Source organism: Trachymyrmex cornetzi, unplaced genomic scaffold, assembly GCF_001594075.2.
Source record: "Trachymyrmex cornetzi isolate Tcor2-1 unplaced genomic scaffold, Tcor1.1 scaffold324, whole genome shotgun sequence".
In the NCBI taxonomy this organism is placed as follows: Eukaryota; Metazoa; Arthropoda; class Insecta; order Hymenoptera; family Formicidae; genus Trachymyrmex; species Trachymyrmex cornetzi.
In genome coordinates, this window is record NW_017297941.1 from 259,919 (window position 1) to 269,044 (window position 9,126).

Genomic DNA, 9,126 nt, shown 5'->3' on the forward strand with positions numbered 1-9,126 from the left:
AATGTTCCAAAGTAGTCAACGGAAGAATGACGGCATTTGGAATAATTCGTGCATAAAAAAATTAGAGTGGAATAGGCCTACTGGGGAAACCACTATAAAAAAAGCACACCATGCTATCTACTTCATGACAGGTGGTGTGGAAATAATAGCATTTTAACATTTTCTTTGGATAGACATTTACTTACAAGTAGCTTCATAATAAAATTACCTCTATCTATCATAAATACTTTTAAAAATAATAATTTTTTAAAAAGTTCTGAAAATTGCTGCCAACGTAGAGTTTCGAAGGGTGAAATTAGACCTCATGTGTGAAGCGATTTTCAGCTTTTTCCGCTATATCTCGAAAACTATTCGAGATATAAAAAAATGTTTTCTACAAAAATTTTACAATAAAATTACCTCTATTTGCTCATGTCAATGATATTTTTTTAGAATAATTATTTAACAATTTTTTTTCGAAAATTTTGACAAAAAGTTGGTAAATAATTGTTCTAAAAATGCGAATGAATACAGCTGATTTTGTTGTAAAACTTTTTTGTATAAAATATTTTTTGATATCTCAAATATTTTTCGAGATATAACGGAAAAAGCTAAAAACCGCTATATACGTTAGGGGTGATGTCACCCCTTCAAACCGTTTTTTAGCCGCAACTGATATTTTCTAAATTCATCTCTTTATGTAAGCTACAAGTTCACAAAGTTTCATTAAAATCAGAATTTATCACCTGGAGAGGTTCCCTTGTTAGTTAAAAAAAAAGTTAACTTACCCAATCCTCTGCTTACGGCAGTGTGACGTCACGCACTTGTTAGCCAATCAAAATTGTTTCCTCAAATTTTAAATATCATTAAACTTTATTTTAGTTTTTTAGTACCTATCTATTGCTAAAAAGAGTGAGGCCCGATTGCGCACATTAACAATCGGACACGACAGGATTTCCCGATTAGACACGGACCCGATCGGACACGGACCCGATCGGACACGGATCCGATTGGACACGGACCCGATTGCGCACGGACCCATTTGCGCACACACACACACAGACCCGATTGCGCACGACCCGATTGCATACGGACCCGTATGCACACTGACCCGATTGCGCACGGATCCGTCTGCGTACGGACCCGATTGCGCACGACCCGATTTCACACGGAACCAATTGCGCACGGACTCGTTTGCACACAGACCCGATTGTGCACGACCCGATTGCACGCGGATCCGTTTGCACACGAACAATGGGGTGTCAGCGTAGACAGTGTCCGCTTGGAATACTTTTCCAAAAAAATCTAACCCTAACCAAACCATTTATTGGTGTGAGGTAGCCCTCATTGCGCGTAGAAGGCTTGTGAGCTGTAGACAATAATGTATGTAGGCAATCGAGCTGTAGGCAATAACACATGTCGGGTCCGTGTGCAAATGGGTCCATGCGCAATCGGGTCAATGCGCAATCGAGTCGGTGTGCAAACGGGTCTGTGCGCAATCGGGTCGGTATGCAAACGGATCCGTGTGCAATCGGGTGGATGTGCAAACGGGTCTGTGTGCAATCGGGTCGTGCGCAATCGGATCTGTGTCCGATCGGGTCCGTGTCCGATTGGGTCTGTGTCCGATCGGGTCCGTGTTCGATCGGAAAATCCTTTCGTGTCCGATTGTTAATGTGCGCAATCGGGACGCTCCCGCTAAAAGTTTTATTATACATAAATTTGTAATAATGCATATTTCCATAATAAACAAAAAAAAATATTGTTTTTCATGCAAACTTCCTATGAGGAACTGTGTCTAGATATTCGCCGTCGAAGAATTAAGTGTTTAGATGTTCTGCGTGTTTGCCATCGAGGAACTAAGTGTGCGGGTGTTTACTACGAAGGATTAGGTGTCTAGGTTATCCAGATAATATCGAGATTATTGTCGAGGAATTGCGAATTTATACGGCACCCTTAATCGAGTGTAATAATATTGATGAAAATACATTCAATCGATGCATTTTTGCATAAAAATAAGTAAAGGTTTGTTAAAAAAAAAGTGTCTCTGCCTCATAAACCGTGATTAGTTATTGAAGTCGACGACTATTCAGATTCAGATTAAGAAGTTTGTCACAGGGATGAAATACTATGATGCAAGCATACATCGCGGACACTGCAATAAAATTTTCATTTCTCTGCTTTAAAATATACGAAAGTAACTTCTTAAAGTAGAAAATATGTTTTAAAGCAGAGGATTTGTTTTTGATGCAGAGATTTTCACAGTATTTCATCCCTGCACTAAATTCCAAATAAGTTCCAATAAGAGTTGACACATATTTGGCCAAATGCGGTTTTGTGCTGTGGACAGCCAAATGTAACCAAATTTATACATACCTTGAAATTCACATTTGGCCAAACTAACTGTTGTCTGTAAAAGCAAATATATCCCAAAGTCATTTGAAATTCCAAGTATATTCTAATCATATTTTTAATTGGAAATACTGATATATTCCAAATAATTTTTGAATTCTAAATGTGTCCAAATCTATCTCGAGTTTGCAAATGATAATATACTCAAGTTATTGTGGAATGCCGAGTATATTCAAATATAATTTACATATTTGGAATTATCTGGAATTCCACATATCTTTGGATACAATAGCATTTCGAAGTATGACTTATATTTATAAATATCTGGAATTCGTAATATGATTTGGATATATCGATATTGCCGTATATGAGTTAGATTTGAATCTATAGGGAATTCAAGATTATATTTGAACATATTAGCATTTCCATACTGCAATATGTCCGGGACATATTTGGATTTACAAATATTTGTATAATTTGAACCTATATGGTTGTCTATTGCACAAAACTACATTAGGTCCAATATATGTCCATAATTATTGGAATTTATATGGAATTGAATATAAGAATATAATCGGACGATATCTGGAATTCCATATTTATCGAGTATATCTTATAATAAAAAAACTTAAAGAAAAATACAATTAATGGACGCCTTAAATTCATAAAAAATACTAAACAAATTGTATATAAATACGTGGGGATTAGGAGTCGCCGCTAGATATTTATTACGTAATATTAACTGACATCTATAATATCTACAATTACAATTTAGGACGTTACGGCTAACAGTTTTGAGCCATCATCAACAATCATAATTACCGCTTATCATCCTACACTCATTGCCGAACTGCATCTCGCAAAATCGCAGTTCCGGCCAACTACATTCAAGTTGCATTGGAAATGTGGTGAGAAACAACCATCTTCAACATAGTTAATGTTGTGCCATTCAGTTGCTTAGTTGAGTAGAATAGATAGTAGAACCCAAGCTAATAATTGCAACAACATATTTTTTATTAAATTGGTACTAGGTAAATACTATTAATAAATGTATGTTGACCATGTATTTCTCCGATTTCTTTTACTAATAAAACAATCACTTCTTCTATAACATCTATAAGGAAAAAATGGTTTGTTAATCTCTCTTCGGTTGAGATTCCAACAAAAATACAATGTCTGTTGCAATTAGGAGATAATTTCGCTCTTCCGATTGACAGGGGTCAGAAGGTGGTCATGGAATTCATGAAAACCATTGAAAACAATTTAAAGAAATTGCAAAGTTCATTGCATAATAATGTTAGAAATTACTCGTTGGCAATCATAAATAATTTACTTTCATTTAAAACTAAAAATACTTTGATATATAATAGGTTAAATATTTTATTAAATCACATGAAACTATTCCTTAAAAAGAACCGTAATATTATTTTTACAAAGGCTGATAAGAGAAACATAACGGTTACATCAGAAAAAACCTCTTACACTGAGAAAATCAGGTCTATGCTTTTAGATGAGGAGACTTATTCAAAGATTACAAAAGATTCCAATAACAAGATTAATAATGGCTTGAGGATGTTACTTACAAGATGGAAAATCTAAATTCATACCGGATCTATTATATAAAAATCTGTACTGCAGTGATGGCAATCTACCTAGAGTATACGGATCTCCGAAGGTTCATAAGCCCAATTGTCCTTTCAGAATCATAGTATCGGCAGTAGACAGTACATTATATAACTTGGCAGCGTTTTTGCATAGCTTGATTATCGAAAGTATATCAGTGGCTCCGAGCCATGTGAATAACAGTTATGATTTGATTAAAAAACTGAATAACATCAAAATTAAATCAAGATTTAGCTTGGTTTCGTTGGATGTGGTGTCATTATTTACTAATGTTCTTATGGACCTAACCATGGAGACTCTATCTAGCAGATGGAATTATATAAAAAAAAATGTAAAATAACCAAAGAAGAATTCTTAAAAGCTGTGCATTTGATTTTGGATTCTACATATTTTACTTTCGATAATTAAACTTATAAGCAAACTTTTGGTACTCCAATGGGTTCGCCATTATCTCCCATTATTGTCGACTTGGTGATGCAGGATTTGGAGAGTCGAGTGCTGAGCACCATTGAGTTTCCGTTGCTTTTCTATTTTAGGTACGTGGATGATATAGTACTTTGCTTACCTATGTCTGAGGTGGAGGACATTTTAGAGAGATTTAACTCATTTCATCCGAGGCTTCAATTCACGAGTGAGGTGGCGGGTGATACCATTAATTTTTTGGATTTTGAATTTGATTGACAGAGTATTTCATCTCTCACATCCAGAGTTCCACAAAAGAAATATAAATATTATAATCAGTATTTTATTAGAAAATAACTATCCGTTGGATTTTATTTTTGAGACTTTGAATAATAGGATAAAGAAATTAATAAAAAAATCTAATTGTACGAGTAAGACCTCTATTGATTCTGTCAGAAAAGAACATATTAGGTGGTTCACAATTCCGTTTATTAATAGTATTTCTAACAAGTTCTGTAAATTCATTAATGATATGTGTCATAGAGTGGCTCATTACAGCATTAATAAATTAAATAATTATATTAGGGTGTACCAAAATCCATTGCCGAAGTTTTCCAAAAGGAATGTAGTTTACCAAATAGAATGTCGAGATTGTGATGCTACATATGTAGGACAAACAGGAAGAAAATTAAATACGAGATTAGCAGAATATCGCAATCATATTCTTAGAGTTACATCCACTTGTTCGGTGATCACAGAACATAGAGTTAATTTCGGTCACGACTATGATTGGGAAAATGTGAGTTCTGGATTCTGAGAGAAATTACAATAAGCGATTAATGTCTAAGATGCTTTATATAAATCGTCAATCAAATGGTCTCAACATGAAAACTGACACTGAGGCTTTGAACCATGGATACATCGAAATTTTCAATAAGCTATAATGTTTGTATCATTAACCGGCACGTTTCGTTCGGGCGACACGTCTCTCTTTGTGCTAAGGAAGTAATTATGATGAACATCGCAGAGAACTTTTCTCATATATTATTGCCATTTTGTGTTTTAATCTTATTTAACATCGAGTTATAGTTTATTGTAATGTATTGACGATGCTTGGATTCATTTACAGTTATGAGTGGAGATGGGGTGAGTTACTGATCAACATACATTTATTAATAGTATTTAGTACCAATTTTTTAAATAAAAAATATGTTGTTGCAATTATTAGCTTGGGTTCTATCTGTTCCACTCAGCTAAGCAACTGGATGGCACAACATTAATTATGTTGAAGATGGTTGTCTCTCACCACATTTCCAATGCAACTTGAGTGTGGTTGGCCGGAGCTGCGATTTTGCAAGATGCAGTTTGGCAATGCGTGTAGGGTGATAAGCGGTAATTATTATTGCTGATGATGGCTCAAAACTGTTAGCCAAAACGTCCTAAATTGTAATTGTAGATATTATAGATATCAGTTAATATTATGCAATAAATATCTAGCGGCGACTCCTAAATGCCCACGTATTTATATACAAATTGTTTAGTATTTTTCATGTCCTATAATGTATTTCAAAATTAGGAATTAGTATATATGGTCATATCTAGGATTCCAAATTATATATATTTGGACATGTGTGTACTTCCAGATATATATATATATATATAATATATATCCGGTTGTCCAGGTAAAAATATTTTATAAAAACATAGATTTGTCTAAAAATCGGCATACAATCCAGCAAACACAAATATATAACTATCGTATTGCTTCAATATAACAGAATATAACACATAATATAACGTGTGTATAACATTCTACGTTCACGTTCGTTGTAATTTCCTACTCATAAATCATTGCAGCTACATAATATAACATGTAATTTGAGATGTTATATAATACATATAACAGTTTTATAAATTGCTGCGTTTTGTTATAACTAGAACGTGACTGTTATGTTGCTGTACATTATCCTAACTTAATTTAATGCTTTTTGCAGATACTATTCCCAGAAAAGATCTTGAAATTAATTCTAAAACAAAAACGGAACAATTTACTTTCGCTTAGAATTAATTCCAAGACCATTTCTATGATTAATGTGTGCAAAATACATTTCCTGAAAATTGTTTTTGCGTGAATATAAAAAATAATATGTAATAATTGATTTTCATTTATTTATTTATAAACTTTATAGTTTACACATAAATACATATATATTTATAAATATCATTACTGAATATTTGAAGTATTTAATAGTAATATTCATATATTATACTATAACCATATGTGTATTATACTTTTATAATAATTATTGAGTTTAGCCTCCTTACTTCTGATGTTGATAAAATTATGTTCATCCAACGCGTTTTTGCATGAAATGAATGAATCTGGCAGAAAAACGTGTCGCTCTGTTCCGCGAATCGAGGTATTAATTGTTGAAGTTGACCGATATTCAGGTGAGGACATCGATGACATTGAGCATTATACAAATTTTCTGTTTTATAAACAATAAATAAGATGCTTTTACCAGGTCATTTCAAAAAACGAGCTCTGACACGTGTAAATAGTAAACTGTATTATTCCTTTTATAATACTTTCACGGAACATTTCGACTATACTAAGTCCTCATCAGCCGTGCTTATAAATAAATATATAAAATAATAATAATCCCGAAATTTAATAGATAATATAATATAATATATAATATAATATAATATAACATTATATAATATAATGTAAAAACTAAATCAAAGATGTCACCATTATTATCGAATTTGGAATTAAAAAAGTCTGTACTATCGACCTTGATTGAGTTGGGTAATCGGTTTAGCATCCCCTTAAGCTTAAAAATTAATTTAGTAACGGTATACAATGTGTTGATCGAATCATCTCATCCAACAATCACAAAATGTGTTACAAATTTAATTATGTTATACTGAGTCAAATCTTAAAACGCATATGACGTAAATCCAAATCAATTCTTCGGTTAATAGCGAGAAAGGATAGTTGTTTTTAAAGCAGACAAATACCTAATCAAAACAAATTTTCTGCTGTAAAAACAAAAATTATATAGAAAATAATTTATATATGTTTCCTGATAGCAAAACATTAGTCAATTTGAGGCCAAATTGGCAGCAAACTCAGATTTTGACTACAAAACTATAACGATCAGATTTTGACTACAAAACTATAATCATCTGTGTCCGCCTTTGAATTTGTCAATAAAGCCTGCTGACAAGCTTTGCCAGCAAATTGATGGCAGAAATCGAACAGGGTTTGCTTCAGGTTCTGTTCTCAATCTGCTCTTAATCTACCGTCAGGTTATGCAGGACTTCGTTCATTTTCTGCTACCAATCTGCTAGCAAAGTATGTCTAGCAGGCTTTGTCATATTTCTGACAGCAATTTGCTGACAATGTCAGGTAATATAAACTCTGAGTACAATTTATTGTCTTTTTATACAATCAAAAATTAGTAACAAGCCCTGCTCAAAATTTGTTTCCGCAGGCTTTGGTACCAGGGTTTTTAAAACAGAGAATTTCTATGTTTAAAGCAGAAAAATTGTGTTTTTAAAGCAGATAATTTATTTCTAAAACAAAGAATTTGTATGATATTGAAGTAGATAATAATTATTATAGCCTCGCTTGTTCTCATGTCTATTTCTATTGGCCGGTATTTATATAGTCAGATCTTATATTCAAGACCGTCTCAAGTACGATCTTAAGAAGTCACGAACCAATCAGAGGGCTGCATTAGCGTCTTAAGACATTACTTAAGACGGTCTTGAAATAAGAATCGACTATGAATACCGGCCTATGCCATCGATGTGACAGATTTCCTAACCTGAATAGGCGTCACTATAACGGTTATATCTCGATCCATTATAGGGCAGAGTAATATTTTATTTTCCAAATTCATTCATTTCATGCAAAAATGCGTCGAATAAATTTAATCAACATTGAAGATGTGAAGGCTAAACTCAACAATTACCACTTTTTATATTTAAGGGCCTGCGTACAATAGAGGAACAAGAATTAGAAATTAAGATTTCAACCTATCAGAAACGTATTCCGATGTAATCAGTTTCTGATAGGTTGAAATCTTAATATCTAATTCCTGTTCCTCTATTGTGCTCAGGCCCTAACTTCACTAATTCCATAGAACAATTTTTAATATGCACTGATATTAATTTGTAATGGGTGTATTCCGAACCAGATTAGCTTAGCTTATTTTTTCTCTTATAGCGTTTTCGGCCCGACCGGGTTTGCACCAACCTGGGTTGGATTAATGGCGTTTTATTGGCAGTTTCGTAACTAAACCGAGAAGTGTTCCAAACCCATCGGTCGTTAAACTCAGCTACTGGCTTCTATTGGTTACGAGTTAAGCTGAAAACACAATAGACATAGGCAATAAGCACAGGCAATAGGCACAGGGAACAGGGAATTACGCACCGTCCAATGAGAGCTCCGGGATTTAAGTTCGATACGTAACCTATACTAAGGCTGCTTTCCTTTTAGGAGACACACTTGACACAAATCGACACACGTCGCTTTCCATTTACAATTTTGTTCAAACTCAGTCGACACACTTCGCCTCTGCTCGGGAGCAGAGTCAGAGTATGTTTCGAGTCTGTTCAAGTGTACTTTTGATGAATTAAGTGATATTAGAACGCACCCGCAAACCAATTTCCATTATTTTGTTCTGTTTTCAGCATCTGGAGACACGGTAGTGTCTCGGTACTTAGTCGACGAATGCTAAACACTGCATTGTTGTTAATTTT